The sequence below is a fragment of the Electrona antarctica genome (genome assembly GCF_951216825.1).
Source record: "Electrona antarctica genome assembly, chromosome: 7".
Classification (NCBI taxonomy): Eukaryota; Metazoa; Chordata; class Actinopteri; order Myctophiformes; family Myctophidae; genus Electrona; species Electrona antarctica.
Genome location: NC_136812.1, coordinates 18,201,762 through 18,221,070, shown reverse-complemented (window position 1 = coordinate 18,221,070; position 19,309 = coordinate 18,201,762).

The following is a 19,309-nucleotide window of genomic DNA, read 5'->3' as shown; positions in this document are numbered from 1 at the left end:
AGATTTAAGGAGTTATTTTCCATTTCAAATGGTCCATTGTTTCCACACAGTTTTAGCCACTACAGTGAATTATGATGTATTGGAATTATGTCACCATGCAGACCTATCAGTAGAAGGATCTCTTTCATTGACTGGCTTACGTGAGAAAACTGAGAATAGGTCAAAGATCCTTGAGCCAATCCCACACCTCACCACTAGGATTAAAAATGGGACATAACTCCTCACTCCACCTTATCCTTGGTGCGTTAGAAAATACGCTCTGAGAGTGCTGGAGTGCACCCCAGGCACGCTCTGGTCTTTCCAAAATTAGTGTTAACGTAGTGGTCAGTCGGACCATGGCAGATTCTCAGAGCGTAGTTCCGAACGCAATTGTCTCTTAAACCCACATGACACAGATTCAGGAAATATATATCGTTGCTGTCGGGCAAAACCTCCTAACTTATTGTTTTTTTCCGTAAATGAACGCCCTACTTGATCATACCACATAGCGTCACATAAAAGCATCAAAAGTAGTAGCTCCAAACGTTTTTGTGAACACAAACACTGGCTTGTGATTGGAGGATCACCCCATAGCGATGATTTACATTGGCTGAGCAAAGTACATATTGAAGATAATAAAAGTGAGGGCAGAAAAGTGAAGTCGCCAAACCCGGCCAAAAGTGATTTGCCGGGTTTACTTTTGTGACGATTTGATTGGCTGAGCAAAGAATGTGATGTATGATGATAAGAGCACCCCTCACTTAACACAAGTGTGATTTTTGAGGGGCTATTAGTATAGATTTTCGTCTTACACAAACATTAAATTCCCATTGACAATGAATAGAGAATTTACGTCACATGTGGACGAGCAAATCGGCTATTTTTGTCCTACACAAACATTAAATTCCCATTGACAATGAATGGAGAATGTATGTGTCTGAGCAAATCGACATGTCATCATGATGATGATCAGTAAGAGCGCCCCTCACTTCACACGGGTGTGATGTTTGAGGGGCACTAGCCCCTCCTATATTCAGGTTTAATGTTTGTTTTTAGTTCAATGTTTGTTTTAAAAACGCCATTGACAATGAAGGGAAAATGTACGTCATATTGTCCCTCATTACGTCATTTGTCTCTTTATTGTTAACATGAGTTAGACTTTAATATATTAGCGTCCCTCACTTCACACGGGTGTGATTTTTAACCAATCACATAGCTTTGACAGGTCAGGTGGGCATTGGCATTGGGAAGGTGAATCAAGTATGTGTCAATCCATAATTCTGTTAGAAAAAAATAATATGGCAAGCCAATTAAACGAGAGTCTAATCAATAAGGGAGGACATTTGGCTCGTGTGAGGGCCTGGAGAGAGGACCTAGCACACCAGTACGTTCTGTTTTGATCATGAATGAAACTTTGTCAATCATTCATTTTTGGAATATTATTGTTTTCCATTATAATGGTTAGAGTGGGGTTAGGCCTGGTGTTTGGGGGTTGGGTTTAGGGTTGGAGGTGGAGTTGGGGTTAGCGTTTATGTATGTCCTCCCCAACCATCCTCCAACTCCACCTCAACCCCTGCATTCTCAAGCTCCACATATCTCCGCTGCATTCAGTTTGCCCCCTCTTTGCTGACCACAGTGGGCCTTGTGGACTTCCTACAGAGTGGGGGGCAGTTTCTGTGGGGACCCTCCTTGTGTTGTTATTGTTGGTCATCCCCAAGGCACTGCAGGCCTCCTGTGAAGTAGTGGACCTAATCCATCCATGGTGGTCTTCTCTATTCTAATACGCCCCCCCACCCCACCCACCCACCTGAGAGTATATGTACCCTGCTGTCTTTAAGCAGGGAACCACAGTATTCCAGGATGAAGGAATGGAATGGAGAAAAAAATAAGATAAACAGTGGAGGTAAACACAAATAGCGCATGGGCAAAAGCTGTATGCTGCACTGGTTATGACTTATGAGCAGTAGGACTTGTATGCATCTCACCAACGCCTACTTCTATACAGAAAATATTGTAGTGACCTTGAACGTATCAGTTGAAGGATTAGACAACCCAATGACGGCATGCTTTTGATGCCGAGTTTTCCTATAAGCCATGTTTTCAGATTGGTGTGGCTGATGAGGGATGAGTCATTCAAATACATTTTGTCTTTGTCCTCCTCTGGGGATTCTTTCGATGATGTGAGAGAACAGTGAAGATGTTATAATCCCACTGGAGATGCAGTGGGAAGTAATCTCTCTTTCTCCCATTCTTTCTCTTTCTTTCTCACATACACACACACACATGCTGGGGCCTCCTGGGGAAGAGAACAGGCACGGCCTGGGAGAGCAGCCAGTAACACCTGCAACAGATTAGTGCTTCTAATGCCGGGTAATAAATCCTCTCACCCTCCTCTTCTAGCATCTCCATCTCCAAGAAGCATGGAGCCCAGGCTGGAGTAACATCCACACGCACGCACTCACACTTACAGCATAGTGTAGACTGGAACACACCCGCATAACACACACACACACACACACTCTCGCGCTCGACTCGCACACAAACCAACATGAGACACACTGAAACCATCGCGTGTTTTTCCCATGTGTGTATTATGTCACACAGCCCTGTTATTGCCAGCCACCATCCCCTTGGTCGTGCCATCCAATACTGCGAGCTTACCCATGCACCACTTACTTATACAATAACAGTGCTATTGGTATAGCTTGAAGACTTTTCCCTGCCGAGTATTAGCCTGGGATTGGGCCCCTGTATGAGGATCAAACAATTTCATCATGGCAGCAAACAGCCAAGGCCAAGACCAGAGCTGAGGCCTGGTGCTTTACTGACTGCACATAAAAACCTCAGCGGTGCCAGTCTGCTTCTCCAGCTGGACCCTGCATTATAGCACATATACAGTGGGACGCATTCAGGGAGCATGGACGTGGAATTCTGTTTTTACCATCCAGGTTATTAAATACTAGTGGAGCATTTCAATGTCAGCAGATAAAGAAAGACAATCTGTAATATGGACTTTATTAACCAAATAAAATCCCATGTAAAGTAGGTACAACCCCCCGCCCCCCTCTCTCTCCCTGATAGCATATGTCCACCATTTACGTTGGCTTGGCAAAGTTGCTGATACAGCAGAAATGTCATGTTTCAGGCCATGAATTGTCACCCATCCATTGAAATAGCGTGGTGCACTTCAACCATCATGCGCCTTTCTCAATTTATGATGCTGCCTTGCCCTGGGTGTTTGAGCACAACGGACTACACAAATCTCCACCATGCAGTTCCGTTCACTGGCTATACTGTGAGCAACATACAGGGAAAATGGCCTTGAAAGGTACACGTGTGCATGCAGCACGTGTGTGTATGTGAGAGAGAGTATGCCTGTGTGATTGCATATGTTTATTATGCATTTGTGTCCAGATGAAAAAAAGCACTATAGCTAGCTGTCCGTGTGTGTGTGTGTACTACCTACTACATATGTCTAGTCTATGCATGTGCATATGTCTACACATGCACATACGTCTACACATGCACATACTATACATGTATACTTAATCAATGCTCCTACTTATAGCACCTACAGTGCGTGCGTGCATGTGCGTACGTGCGTTTGTGTTTGCGTGCGCAAGCACGTTTGTGGCATTTATCATCCATAGCCTAGTGAATGGGTGGCCCGCGCTGCTGAGAATGTGACCCATGAATCTCAGTGTTAAGGTGGGAGGGAGGATAACAAGGCTTAAATCACAGCGAAGAGCTGATGTACAGAAAAGTATCCCTCTGCTCTCTATCTGTTCCGTCGCACGCGTATAGTAGTGTACAGTATGACTCCCACATACTGTATGAAGACCACACATCTACCCCGCGCAGCCCCAGACTCTGTCAGGCTTAGAATAAAGCCGCAGCTTATTTACCAGGATTGGTAGCTCCCTCCCTGTATCTGATTGTATGATTCATGAAGTTCATATGTTGCCCCTAAAGGTCCAATCCTGGATTGTTTTGAATATATTTAAATTAGGCTTAGCACATACTTTCTTAGCCCTGTAAGACCCAACGATGCTTCTCGGTAACATTTTAATTTTAATTAATTACTTAATTATTATTTTTTTCTGTTCTTTTTTCACCTAAACATCATCATTGATGTGCATTGTTTAGTCTTGCAATGCCATTGGTCATGATATTTGCATATAAATACCCCCCACAGAGGCACAAATTTACACAACTTCAAAATCTCTGGACAAAATTGACCTATGACCTTTAATCTTTAACCCTGATAAAAGTAACTAAAATGCTCATTAGTTCATTAGTCGGTGGAAAATATGGTATAATGGAACTTCCTTACACCATCATGAATTTTAATGGATGTTTTACTCTGATGTTTACAACAAAGTTTAAAAGTTATCTATCCCTAGCGTTAGACCTTCACGGAATAAAAGATGATTTTTGAGCGGTGATATACACTGTCTCCAAAGAACAGCTTTGTTTTTTTTGTTTTTATCCCACGATTTTGTAACCCATTTTTCACCCCTGTGTCAATTATCGAATGTGATCCTGGGCTCTACACACCCTCCGCCAACCTAGTCCCCATATATGGGGGACATGGGGAGAGCAACGGACTTGAACTCATGCTTCCTTCATGCCTGAGTGTCCAAGTTGCTCCTTTGCACCTGACAGGGGGGAGTTTCCCTGGTTGGACGTAGCGCGTGGAAGGAACACGTTATTCCAACCAGTTCCTTTCCCCTCCATCAGGCGCCCCGGCTGGCCAGGGGGAGGCAATTTAGAGACCAGGATTACTGCATGTTTTTTGTGAGGATACCTACCCTAAGGGACACGGGGAGAACATGCAAACTCCACACAGAAGGGCCCTTTCGCCAACCCCGCCTCGGGTATGGGCACTGATGACGTGGGGGAGAGGACACGCCGCCAGTGCCCACGGCGTCCCGAGCGGGAATCGAACCCAGGACCTTCTAGCTGTGAGGTGACAGCACTACCGACTGTGCCACCGTGCCCCCAAAAAAGAGGAGTGGTCATTACAACCCCCCAAAGCCACTGCTCACATTATGGTGCGATTTTTTTTCTCCACTTTTGTATGGTGGGGCTACCCATTTGTTGTTTAATGTTTACATCAATGATTGTGACCGTAGGTCGCATTTACTATTAAAACCTGCATCTCCCGTCCGTCCTTCCGTCGCCCCACGCCTATGGTCACGCCTCGTGACATCACACCTCCAAATATGGTCACGCCTTGTGACATCACGCCTCCATATATGGTCACACCTCGTGACACGTCACGCCACCATATATAGCCATATGAAGATCACGACACTGACCTCATCTAACCCTTAGATCTCCATATATGGAGCTGAACTGTTCTGACATTCCATATGTTGATCTGACCTCATCAAACTCATCAAACTCAGTATGCTCCATATATGGCCAGTACATATATCGCATATATAACACCTATAACACATATAACACATATATCGACCAGACAGTGATCTTGTGGTTAGAGTGCCCGCCCTGAAACTGGGAGGCCGGGGGTTTGATCCCGGCCGGGTCATACCAAAGACTGTAAAAATGGGACCCAATGCCTCCCTGCTTCAATGGGTTGGATTGGGGGTCAAATGATTCCCTAGTGAGGCGCACGCTGCGGCTCACCGCTCCAAGTGATGGGTCAAATACGGAGAACACGGTGACGTGTGTGACTTTGACTTTGGGTACAGAATTCATCCCATATGTTGATCTGACGCCCCATGCCAAAGCACCAGCGCTCACCCAGGCGGACACGTGCACGCGAGGTCGCTTCTCGCCCCCAGGGCGTCTTACTGGTTATGTTACATTTAATTAACAGTATGAACCTGACTAAACAAAAATACTAAAATGGTGACACTAATGGGTCAAGTAAAACTGCTTCATGATCGAAGCACTACACTTTATAGTGTGTGCAGTATGGAGTAATGTGAATCCTGCTGCGATTGTGGGGTATTGTGAAACTACAATTCTTATACAACATTAAGACACAATATACTGAATATAAAATCAACTTCTCCAGATATAACTGTTTTGAACAAAACTTGGTTTAAGTAAAGTCCATTCAAATAACAATGCACATTTTGCTAAACGTCTGCTAAAGCTTTCACACAGGGGTCACCAACATGTCTTACATGTCGTACTGGCAAAGAGTCCTGTCCGTGGCAAGTTTTAGATTTTTGGTTTTACACACCATTATAATGTTCTCATTTTGATCATAACACCCACTTACGGAATGTCAAGTCTCCAGGTTTTCTTCAGAATAAGTATGACACTTATTTATTATGACACTATGGCATATTAGGAGTCCACTAATACTAGTGGTTCTCAAATGTTTCATTTGAAGAGACCCCCTTAACTCTGAGAGTGTTCAAATGGAACCAAATGGTTCCATTTGAACACTCTCAGAGTTACAGACCTATTGTGGTCATCTATTTATGCGTTTCTGGTAATATTATTGTCCACTCATTTTGTATGTCTGTGGCAGAAATGGAATGTCCACGACAAGCCAACATGGCGATGACCCCTGCTTTCACAGCCACTCATAATGAATCTTTGCCATCGATGGTGCACAAATAGAAGGGCACGTTAGATCTATCTGAACATTGGGCTTCGGCTGAACCTCTGACATGTTTTCACAAAACGCTGAACTATGAAAACAAGAAGCGAGGGAGAGAGAGGGGGGGGGAGACAAAAGGGGGACAACAATATGAAAACCCATGAAAGGGGGCGTCAGTGTGAATAAAAACAGTGTGGGTGTGAGACATGGCTGAGGTGGCCTTGTGGCCCCATGACCTCCTTCTCCGTTCCCTATTCACAGCAGCACAATGGTTGACACCTGTGTCCTTTCAGGGCTGGCACTATTATTATTTACATCACTCAGTGGGAGAGAGGGAGAGAAAGAGAGAGAGGCTAGAGGTGCTGTGATGCCAGGGAGTCCCCCCTCCGATCCTTTTCTCTCTAATTATTTGTGATAACTCCAAACACATAGGCTGAAGGAGAGGAGGATATGGGGCGTTTTTACATCCTGAATTCCACAATGAGACTATGTTTTTGTTCCATTTTCAATTAGTCTGTATCACCTTCACTAAAATGAAGTGTCAGATGCAGTCAGAAGAAGTCTTGATTAAAATTGATTATGTAATGGTGTGTGTGTGTGTGTGTGTGTGTGTGTGTGTGTGTGTGTGTGTGTGTGTGTGTGTGTGTGTGTGTGTGTGTGTGTGTGTGTGTGTGTGTGTGTGTGTGTGTGTGTGTGTGTGTGTGTGTGTGTGTGTGTGTGTGTGTGCGTGTGTGTGTGTGTGTGCGTGTGTGTGTCCGTTTTGATAATTTCCTTGTGTTGGCCCTTACACTTCCCTGTAAAAGAGACCAACAAGACAAGAAATGAATTGACAGTCCTCTTTTTCCCCCTATGGGAAACCCTTCCAATTAACGTTTCCATCAACCCTTCCAATTAAACATTATGTTGTCAGAGGTTACGGCAGCCTATACCCGCCAGTCTCTCAAGTATAGGCTGTCTCCCCGCTGCGCATAATAAACACACCGTGCCCATTGGACATCTGTCACGGTGGATAACGTGGGTTCAAAACATTTTTGATTGCGTATTAAAATGTAACGCACAATGGGGATGGGGTGGGGGTGGCCGGGTGATCGGGGACGGGGGGGCATCACGCCGGCGTGCTCTCTCTCTCGTGGTCCGTCCCTCTGTGTGGCTGCCTGGCTGACCAGGCCGGTGGTGGAGAGAGAGAGAGGCACGTCAAGCCTGGGTGGCAGGGTGGGGGTAACATGAATTCTCTCCCTCTCTCTCTCTCTTTCTTTTTTTCATTGGGGGAGAGAAAGCCCAATTAACAAAGGATAAGAAGTGAACCGTAAACACCCTCAACAAGGCCCAACAAACCTACAAGAACAAGAGCTGGCTTTCTCTCTCTCTCTTCTCTCCCTCTCTCTCTCTGTCTCTCTCTCTCTCTCTCCCTCTCCCTCTCTCCCCCCTCACCCCCCCCCCCACCATGCACCACCCGACTCACTCACTCTCTCTTCCACTTCCCCCACAAAAGGAAGGCTCAGAGCTTACAAAGTGCCAATTAACACTGAATGTTTGCCCCTCGCACCTCCCTCTCTGAACCGCTGACAGCTCTGGTGTTTGGGTTAATACCAAAGGCCTGCAAAGAATTATAATTCTCCTCCTTGCCCCCACACCCCCCATCCCTCCCTCTCCTATCCCTTTTATTTTGTTTCCAATGGGGTGGTTTTACAGTTCAATGCACGTTCAAAGGGTGATATAAAATGACTTTCCAAAGAATTTCATTCGGGGAGGAGAGGGGCTGCGTTGTATTGGGGCGACCAGGGGCAGGACCAGGGATTTGGGAGACGGGGGCGGGGGACAGAAACACTGTGGACAGGATGGCACAACACAAGGCATAATTTGGATAAAAGACAATGGATCTTATCTTTATTTTCTTCATGAGCCCATGAAATGTATACAGTATGGTCATACAGTATATGTCATCTGCATAACTCAACTAGACGTTGACATGAGTTCACCCCGTCAGCAATTTCTCCGTTGTTTTGCTGTTGTCTTTCTCACAAGCATATTGTAATGCAAAACAAACAAAGAAACTGTGACCCCAATTGCACAGTGAACAGCACAAACAAACCTAACAGGCAAACACACACACACCCACCCACAAACACACGCACGCACGTGTGCGCGAACACACACACACACACACACACACACACACACACACGCACACGTGCACGCACACCTTCTTGCCCAGTGGAGCCATAGGTCCCAGTTGAGATGAAGATAGTGGTTTGGGTCATTTATCAAAGCGAAGGCTGTGGCATGCTTGTTTTTCTCCCTTGCTAGCGCCAATAAATCAGCCTACTGAATAAAAGAGTGGCCAATGAGGCGGGGTGAGAGGGTTAAACCCTGAGAGAAATGGAGAACCCCAGACTCTTTAAGGGAGCTTCTGCCGCGGCTCCATTCCTTGCTCAGACTGGCCGGGGCTGCCTGAACAATTTATGACCTCTGGAGACCGGGTCTATAGTCTTCTGCTCTCTCCATTCCAGTGGCCAAGTTACCGAGTCAAAATACCTTGTCAAAAGCACTTAATATTATGGATTTCTAATTGTCCATAAAATATTTGGCGCTCACAATTATTACTTGGTGTTCAACACTGCACTGTAAAATCCTCCAGTGTTTATTTAATTCTGAGGGTGTATGTAACTGAGTGGACCCAATTGACCCCGTTTACGCATTCGTTTCAATGTTTTGTTTAAGACGACGATAAATATGATGAATCTGATGATCAGCACAACCTGTTCACAACGGGCCTTCACTGTTAGGACGTTATTAGTTGTGATGAGCAGCGCCAAAGAGAACGGAAGAGAGAGGATGAGTGGCACCAATGGAGTGGAACCAAGTTGGAGCAGCTTTATTTACGTTCTAATAAGGAGTGGAGCGGAGGGCTGTCGTGACCTGACACGGTTCATGGTTCTACCATGCAGTCAGGGCTGGCTGGGTCTAGACCTCAACCCCAGGACCCCAGGGTCAGATGGATACTCTCGCAGCCACACTGGAATGAGGAAAGGCAAGGCATGTGACTGTGTGCACGCACGGCCTCCATGCTAAGTCCAGGATTCCAGAAACATACTTAAGCCCTATTTTCAATTATTCAAAAACAATCGTCCAATATAAAATAAAGGCGAAAGCCGCAAAAAAAACATTAAAAACAACAACAATCGTCCAAAAGTTTCACATTTTCATGAATTGTGAAAATTGCATTGGGCTGTGAGCTTGGGGATCTGCAATAAAAATAACAAAAAGTTACGTTCAACATTTTCTCCTATAATGGCATATAATAATAATAGGGACGCCAGATTGTGATTTATATGAAGTGAGCAGAACTAAAACAGGGGTTGTTTCTGCATTGTCCGGGTCTCACCACATTGATGAAGAATTTAACTGCAAGAAACTCAAACATGTCCAGCTCCTCATGTTAGATTCCAGGTGGCACATGAGTGAGCTACAGTATAGGGTATAGGCTACAGTAGATTGTCTTTAACTGGAGATTTATTTGGGAACAGGTGTTTCTTCTCTGAACCGTGCTGCTGCCGGTGTGGTGAAGGAGCCACTCAGACCCCTCTCTATAACATCTGATTCACATAAACTATAATTCACCCCCCCCCTGGAAGACAGATCTGAGGTCAGCAATGTGGCCGTGTCGTGGGGGTCGTGAGAAATGCGGAGAGAAGCACGCGCCTAACAGAACTGAATGTCAAAAGGCAATTCAGTTCTGCTTTTCTCTCCAAAACGATATTGAGAGGAAACTGCGCACACACGCACGCATGCACGCACGCACGCACGCACGCACGCACGCACGCACGCACGCACGCACGCACGCACGCACACACACACACACACACACACACACACACACACACACACACACACACACACACACACACACACACACACACACACACACACACACACACACACACACACACACACATTCTGGCTTCCTTTCCACTGACTGCTCCCTCTTCCTTGTTGTTCCCAGCGAATCTTATAGGAATTTCCCCCAAAGTTAGGCAGTGATGTGATTTGGTCTGTGCGTGTCTGGAGTCTGGGTGACCCCATCGGAGTGGAGCAGAGCACAGCACAGCACAGCACAGCACAGCACAGCAGTGTGGCCCGGGGGCCCAAAAAAAAAAAAAAAACCCTGTGGGACCCTGATCTAGCCTGTATTCCAGGCCTTATACTCTGCAGCATAATACTGGATCCTGGCTGGAGTTGTAACTCACCCGGCCTCCACACGCGGGTTGGGACGGTGTGGAGGTAGGGGACTAGGGGTGAAACTCAGGTCAGCCAGGGAAGGCCTGCCTCACTGTCTGTCTCAGAGGGTGAGAGCGAGGGAACAAGGGAGAGGAGAGAGAGACAGGGAGAGAGAGAGACAGGGAGAGAGAGAGAGACAGGGAGAGAGAGAGAGAGAGGGGCCTGGTAGGGGCTAGGATAAAAAGAGGATGAAAGAGGAGGGGAGGTGGTAGTTGGGAAAGAGGGGAGTCACAGGGAGGGAGGAGTGGAGTGGGAGTCGAGCGTTTGGACGGAGGTAGATTTGACTATGAGGAAAGAGATTGTAAGAAATCTGAAGGTGGAAAGGTGGGAAAGTCTTAGAACCCAAAATCACGTAGTTCTTCTTCCTTATCCGTCAATGTTCAGCTGTTGCACGTTTCAACGGCCGACGCCAACGAATGGACAGGCACATGGTATCTTTAAGGGTTGAGCAGCTGATATACAATCAAACAGTTGATCAAAATCATTTTTGTGTGGGTTTCTTTACAAAAGACCATATCAAATTCACTTGACAGTTCTTAGATGTCAAACAGAGCAGTGAGCTACTGAGAGAATGTGGACGATATGATCACAGCATGTGCGTGTGGACACGTGCGTTCGGGTGCACACACACACACACACACACACACACACACACACACACACACACACCATCACCACCACCACCATCACCCCTCGTAGAATACATACGTTCATAATAAAATGTCACTCGGCCAAGTAATCTGATTTGTACAGCTCTCTAGGTTATCAGTTCAGATGATTTCTACCAGGTTTTTCGGTGCTGAAGTTTTGCTGCTGAAAGTGATTGATGAGGGCTGGGTAATTGTCCATTGTGAGAGGATGTCAGTGGGGGGACGGCATGTCACCTCGCAGTGAGAGTATGAGAGTAGGGGGAATGGTAGTGATTACATCTAATATTCAACATCTGGGAGCGATTGCCTCAGAAGACGAGTTTCAAAGAGGAGAACGGCGGAGAGAAAAAAAGAAAGGAGCAGCAGTAATTTGCACAGGATTTACGAATCTCCTGAATCGAATTTGGGAATCTTTATTCACCATCTTGTTCTGTTCCCTCGGGAGGGAGTCTTGCTCGTGATATGCGTGCTCACATCCATAAACATCCCTGCTCGTATCACACACACACGCGTCAATCCAAATGACTCGTAAACACATTTCTTTTATACAAAAGTGGTTTGGGGTTTAAGATATATTTGAGTGTTCTTTTTACTCTGAGAGTGTACAAATGTAGCCTAACCAAATCATTTTTTACTGTAGATTAGTCTGTAAAAAAGAGGGCGGGGGAGGTTCAGCACCAAAATGTTGAATTGCTCACTGGCTCACATATCGCAACTTCGTGGATTTTGGTGTCTGCCTCAGACTGCCTGTGTGCAATCATGAGCCACCCAAGAAATGTCTGCCTGTCTGTCAGAGTTGAGTTGGAGCCAGGTCAGAAGTGATCAAAGACTGTGGAAGGGGAGCGAGAGAAACAGGGTTATCTGGTCCCAATTACATTCAATCATGGGAAATTGGCAAAGTGCAAAGCGAGGGAGATCTCCATGATGAGCGCAGCAGGCCAGATGAGCTGAGGTGGTCTACTGAGATTCCTGGCTTCACATAGAAGACGAGAAGATGATAGGCCTAGATATGTGATTCCCATTATCTTTATCCTTATTTGGGTTTCTTGTGACTCACACTGTGCCTTTATCAGCTTTAAACCCCACTGACTATTGAAGATTTAGGGAATTAACTAACAATAATGCGGTAGAGATGTATTGATAAGCAAAAGCGACATTAAAAGGTGATTAAGGTCAAACAAAGGCCTTGGTTTGTGTACAAAGGAATTCAACAGATTACATTTCCCCGCCTAATGAATGCTGATCCAGAGAAGGAGATAACCAAACCAGCATAACAAAGGGGATTTCTCTTACTGAGGTTTGCTTTCTGATTTGCGAAATACACTGGTTTGTCCTCTCTCCTGATTGGCTAGGAGCACTCTCGAAAGAATGCCAACAAAGTGACTCTCCAGTGTGCACCCCCAATCCCCCACCTCCTTTCTTTTCAGTCCCCCATCCCCCACCATCACCCATCTCTCTCTGTTTCGCCCACCCATCCCCCCTCGTTGGTCCCAGCTTTCCCCTACCCTCTTCTCCCTCCCTCCCTTTCGCTCCTCGCTGCCTCATGGCTTGCTGTGACCCATCTTGCACCTCCCGGAGCCCACAACAGACGCTTGGTGTGTGAAGAAGGTCAGGAGTTCAGGCCCGGCTGAGGTTCCATCCCTCCCTCTGCACAGAGCGGGCTGGCCCTGTGGGTTTATAATTATCTGCCGTGGGCATTCAGTGCAGGTTCAAGCACAGTGCAAGCGCTGGCACCAGCGAGGGGGGATGCGCTTGGCTACACACTTGGTGATTAGTTGTCCCTAATTGTCAGCTCCTTGTTCCTCTTTACGAATCTGTCTGTCTGTCTGTCTGTCTGTCTGTCTGTCTGTCTGTCTGTCTGTCTGTCTGTCTGTCTGTCTGTCTGTCTGTCTGTCTGCCTGCCTGCCTGCCTGCCTGCCTGCCTGTCTGTCTCTCTCTCTCTTTCTCTCTCACTCTTTTTCACTTTTACTTATAGCTCTCTCACACTGTTTTCTGATTGATTGATTGATTGATTGATTGATTAATTGATTGATTGATTGATTGATTGATTGATTGAATACTTGTTTGGAAAAAAAAAAGCACAGAGCAACAGTTTCATACAAAAGGATGCTAAAAGGATTATAACCCAAGAAAGCATCGCGGCTTGTTTCCATTGGGGTGCTGGGTATCAATTCATCGATTTATATTATTGTCTCCCTTAATATTATTTATCAGATGTTTCCATAAAATGCAGTGCGTATAGCTTACTATCCAGACCAAGTTCTTTGCCCATATGTGCTTCATTATGTTACGTGTTTACCTCAAACAATCAACAACAGTCCTCACATTGTCCTCCTCAGTCAAAGACAGAGATTGTAACTATGTCCAGTTTGTACTTTATAAGTAATCCTTGGTGGATCAACAGACTTGCAGAGTGGTAGACTCCTGAGCTGGAGTGATCCAGATAGATTGCATTGTACAATCTATAATTGCGATGGGCAAATTAAATGTACTTTCTGAGTTGAACCCCTTTCGGATGAAGTGAGCATGTCACGTAATCAAGAATCAAGAGAATCAAGAACCAAGGTTTTATTAGTCAGGGACAAGCAGGTAAATGTGTGTGAGGTCTGGCACTCTGCGAAATGCTGTGCAACATCATAATAATACAAACTAAGACAAGATTTAGAAGAAACTGCCTTGTGAAGAGTTTCTATAACGGCAGTAGCAATTTCAATTCTGATGAATTGAAAATGGTGGACCCTGTAAACAAGTGCAATGCTGTTTATGGTGTCGTCCGCAGTAACAGTTTTTGTATTGAGTTGTGCTTTTGTTTGAAATGTACACTATTGTGCATATTGTTAATAAATCAATCATATAGCCTGTATACTATTCTTCTGACTACACATAATGTCATACATGTCATAGAAAGTGAATAGGGGAAGGGGATCAACATCACGTGATTCTTTGTTTGACCGCGCAAAAACACGTGTGGTGGCTCAAAGAATATGATTATTGGCAGAATTGTGGAAAGTTTGGAATATTTGGCAGTCCTGCACTACAATATATATATAGACATCCCCATATGTTTGCGCTATGATGCGCAACTAACATAAACATAACAAAGTGTGTCAGGAATCAGGATCTGCATTGACGTACCTTATTTTGAAGTCTGTTCTTGTATCTTATTTTGAAGTAATGGTCTTGTTTTTCCTGTCTACCATTGTAGTTGTTACCCATCATGTAATCCCTGTGATTATAGAGAGTATGCGCATGCTTAAAGTGAATGGCACATCGAGTGGCAAATCGAGTGGCAAAGCAACAGGCAAAGTGAGTTTAACATCGTTTAATGTTGTTTAATGCAATCAGATATGACTTTTCTGTGTGGATGTATGGGCTGTCAAGGCCAGAAAGTAGTTTTTTGCCACTCAGTAGGCGTTCCTGCATAACTTCCTGGTTTGATGATGATGTCACGCGCATACCCTCTATTGTTCATTTGTATCACCTGTCCTATTTCCCCCAGCCTATCACTGTGTTGATCATCAGTTGATTCACCTGTTAGTTCCTGTGTCTATTTAAACACAGTTTTTTGTTTGAAGTGTGTTTGTGATGCTTTAGTTCTTTGGGAAAACTAAAAAAACACTACAGCCACAGATGCATGGCCTGTGTGTGTCTGTCACAGTCACTGACATAGGGAGACCATGTGGCCCTGACAGTGTTGTGTCCCTGTGGTCATCCATGAATACAATCCCCATTCTTCATGCTCACCTGAGTCGTTCAGCAACATTTACTCAAAAACTAGCATGAAGATATGCAGTCAACCTAAAGCTGCAGTTCTCAAACCTGTGGGCCGGGCGCCCACTGGTGCATGGCATGGGTGTGAGGGTATTGCAAGTGGCCCCCCGAAAACATTACGATAGATTGATAATATAAATATTAAAAAGTGATGGCAATAAATCATGATTGATTGATTGAATGATTGATCATTAAAATAAACGTGTATCTCAAGTGCTCACGGCCCACCCATCTGACCACTTAACAAAGTGGTCAGATGGGTGGGCCGTGAACACTTGAGATTTTCAAATGGAACCGAAAGAGTCAACATTCAATATTCAAACAAAAGAGCCAGGAACTTATAATTCATGTGAGAGTTTCTCCTCAGCCTTGGGGGGGAGGGGGCAAGTGATTCTGATGTGTTCCACTGAAAGGTGAACGTGTGCTTTCCATCAGGCCTTTATATTGGCACTGACAGGCGGCATGATAAATGACACTGGATCACTCCATCCCTCAGTGCCTTCAGAGATGTCTCTGTGCCATTACTCACTTACACATGAGATCTCTACGAGAGTCCATCACGGGTGCTCTGACAAACGCATCTGGAAGAGAGAGGGAGAAAGAGAGAGAAGGACAGAGCGAGAGAGAGACCCTCAAACGGGTCGACAACAGAACCAATACTGTAGGGGGCTGTTTCAGGGGGAGAAGGAAAGAAAGACAGATACAGCAACAGCAGTCGGGCAGATGTGGAGCCTGGAAGGCTGCCAACCAGAGCCCCGCGCCCGCCATCCTACAGTAGGTCCTTCATCTCAGAGAGAGAGAGAGAGAGAGAGAGAGAGAAAGGGGGGGGCGGGGGGTAGTGTAATGTCGAAAACAATACAAAAGGAGGTGGGGGATGAAGAAGAGGAGGGTTTTTCCATGACTAGTCCTTCATCCCAGAATATCCTCCAAAGCGGTTTGCTTCACGACATGGTGACTGCTAATCCACAGCTCAATCGGCTTTGCCAGCTGACGTTTAAAAAAGAAGCCAAATTGAATCTGAAATCGTTTTATTGTACAAACACCTCTGCAAACGTAACACCTTGAATACCCTATTATTCTTTGACATTTTGGTGGAAAGTAGAACTAGTCCTTTGAGCCTTCCATAACAATCTATATTTAACACACACAGATGGTTGGAATAAAAACTCAAAGTTTGTCCCACTTCCCCTCCTCTTTTTGTGAGAAGGGAGAGTTTGAAAGAAGTAGAGATTTCTTTTGCCAATTTCCAAGAGCCATGTGAGATGAGACATGGACTTTTGACAGGTGTTTGTTTGAATATCAAACAGAGCTATGGAGGCCTGCAGATGGCTGGCAGATTGCATTCCAGACAGGGGCTTCAGTCTGGGGGCCAGACCAGCGGGGGAGCAGAGTGCACGGACGTGCTCCGATGATTCTCCTGGGGAACGGATGTACATACCTCTCATCATCATCATCATCATCATCATCATCATCATCATCACAGTCACATCATCATGGTCGTCACCATCATAATAGACGGTCTGTCCAGTTGTGAACCAGATAGCACTCTGTTTTTCCATGAGCTGTGTCCAGAGATGAGATCGGCTTAGTATGCGGTCAAGCAGAAGCTGCTACAGGTGGAGATGTGTGTACTTGAATTATGAGCACTGAAATCAGGTTGTAATGATTTACTGCTATTAACCACAGCGTGGCTTTAGTGCCAAACCGTCGTAGTGTCTTGTCAAGATCGTCTCAGTCAAGACCAAGGCAAGACCCATGCCAACCAAGACCAAGTCTCATGCCAACCAAGACCAAGAAAAGACCAAGGATTATATCTTGCGCCCCCCCTTACCCCTTATCCCTAAACTTCAAGCTCACAACATATCGATGTAGATCGGCTAGTTATGTTTTTCAAAATAGTAAAAAATGGCAAATACGTTTAGGGATAATAGGTGGGTGGCACAAGATAGCTGGGCCTATTGTCTCATGCCAATCAAGTCAGACCAAGGCAAGAATATAGGGCTCCATTTTCGTCACCGTTAAACCCCTTATCCCTTAACTTCTTTGCCTTTTTTTTACTATATTGAAAAACATTTTTGAATAGTTCAACTAGCCAATCTACATTGACACGTTGTGAGCTTGTAGAATGTAGTGGGTCTTGGTGTGTGCGACCCACTACCGTTATTTTGATATGTTTTGAACGGGTAGCGCACCTACAGTCAGAGCGCGGTGGTCACATGAAGAGTGAGCTTGTAGACTGGCCATTTTAACTATTCAAAAATGTTTTGCAAAATAGTAAGTAAGTTTAGGGATAAGGGGCTTAGCAGTGACGAAAATGGAGCCCCAAGTCTCATGCCAACCACGACTTGGATCTTCTCATTGGCATGAACACCCTCCACACTAATCCGCTGAATGATGCTGAAACCTAACTATACATAGTTACGTGACAAAGTTGTAAATGTTGCAAAAGATAATATAATTAGCACATATTCACATTAGCTCAACACTGGAAATGTACAAAGAACATTATGCAACTTAATAAATGTGGCAGAGTGAAGACGAAGACAGTTCAGTAAAGGAGATCCAGTGGAAACTATTCCATTCCTTTGAAGGATGCTAACTGACTCCAAAGACATGACCTTCGTTCTGACATGACTTAAGGCATTATCTAGGCAGAAAAAGTGCTTGTATTCTTTTCATTTTATCTTTGTTATTGCATGGTATTGTGAAACCAAAAACTAAAACAGCAGATCATTGCAAAGTGTTTATGTTGAGATGTGGAGAGGGGAGAAGGCAGTGTGGTATCATGGACTGTAGGCAATATGTGTAGTCATAATATTAAACAATCTATCTGAATAAAGAAAGAAAGACTTCAGTGCAGCAATGTTGTTTGGGCCAATCTGGCCTAACAGCCAGACGTATTTTCCGGAAGTGCGTTATCTGTCTATGGGACCCTTAGAGTATATATTAATAGAGACGGCACCGGATTTCTCCTCCCATCCACTTGTATTAAGTTAATGAGGCGATTTCACTCCTCCTTCCGGGTAGGAACAGAGTGCATTCTGGGATGGATTGGGCCAAATCGTGAACGCGCTGGCCGTTGACTATCATTGCACGCGTTCACTTATGAAACAGCATTCACGTGTCATCGTGAACGTGCGCAATGATAGTCAACGCTGACCTTTTCTCCCTGGAAATAAAAACGTCTGGGTTTCCGAGGCTAACGCTGACCCAGCGCTGCAATACCAAATTCGGCCACTATGTCCATTTCGCCTCAGGGTTTCCTCCGGGTGCCGTCTCTATTAATATATACTCTAAGATGGGACCCGGCAACTACTGGCGATAGCAGGTGAGGAGGCGATAGTCAAAAAGTGGGCGGAGGAACGTCACCCGAAAAGGCGAAAACATGAAATTATTGTATCTTTGGACAACATCGTCCCAGATGTGACTTATATGCCTTGGTATGTGTTCTGAGGGCAGCATTCAATTTCATTGGCCCTTGCGTGCTAATAGTGAAAGGGGCGGGGCTAAGAGTGGGAGGCGGGTTCAATGGCATTTTGGAGCGGCAGCCATTGCTTCACTCTGCTCCAGCTTCCAAACCTGCTCTCTGCTCCTGCTGAATTTACACCAATTCCTGCAACTACTGCTCTCATAAGGTACAACTTTTAAACATTAATATGTTAACCTTTTGCTAGAACAGAATTTAGCAAGTGCTACTTTCATTTAGCTAATGTTTACTTTCATTTAGCTAATGTTTGCTTAGCAAGGTGCTAATTTCATTTAGCTAATGTTAGCTACTGTAGCTATCAAATGTTACCATAACTAGTCTGCTATGTTGAATCTAGCTGTTAATCTTACATGTGTACCTTCCATTGCGTGAATTGCAGTGATTTAAAATCATTTTGCTGCTGGGGCAGCTTTTGAATGCTGGTCTCAGGGCAGCTTAAATGCTATACATACAACCATGTTAAATTGCTGCTCTCAGGGCAGCATTGGAATGCTGGTCTCAGGGCAACTTAAATGCTATACATACAACCATGTTAAATTGCTGCCCTGAGGGCAGCTTTTG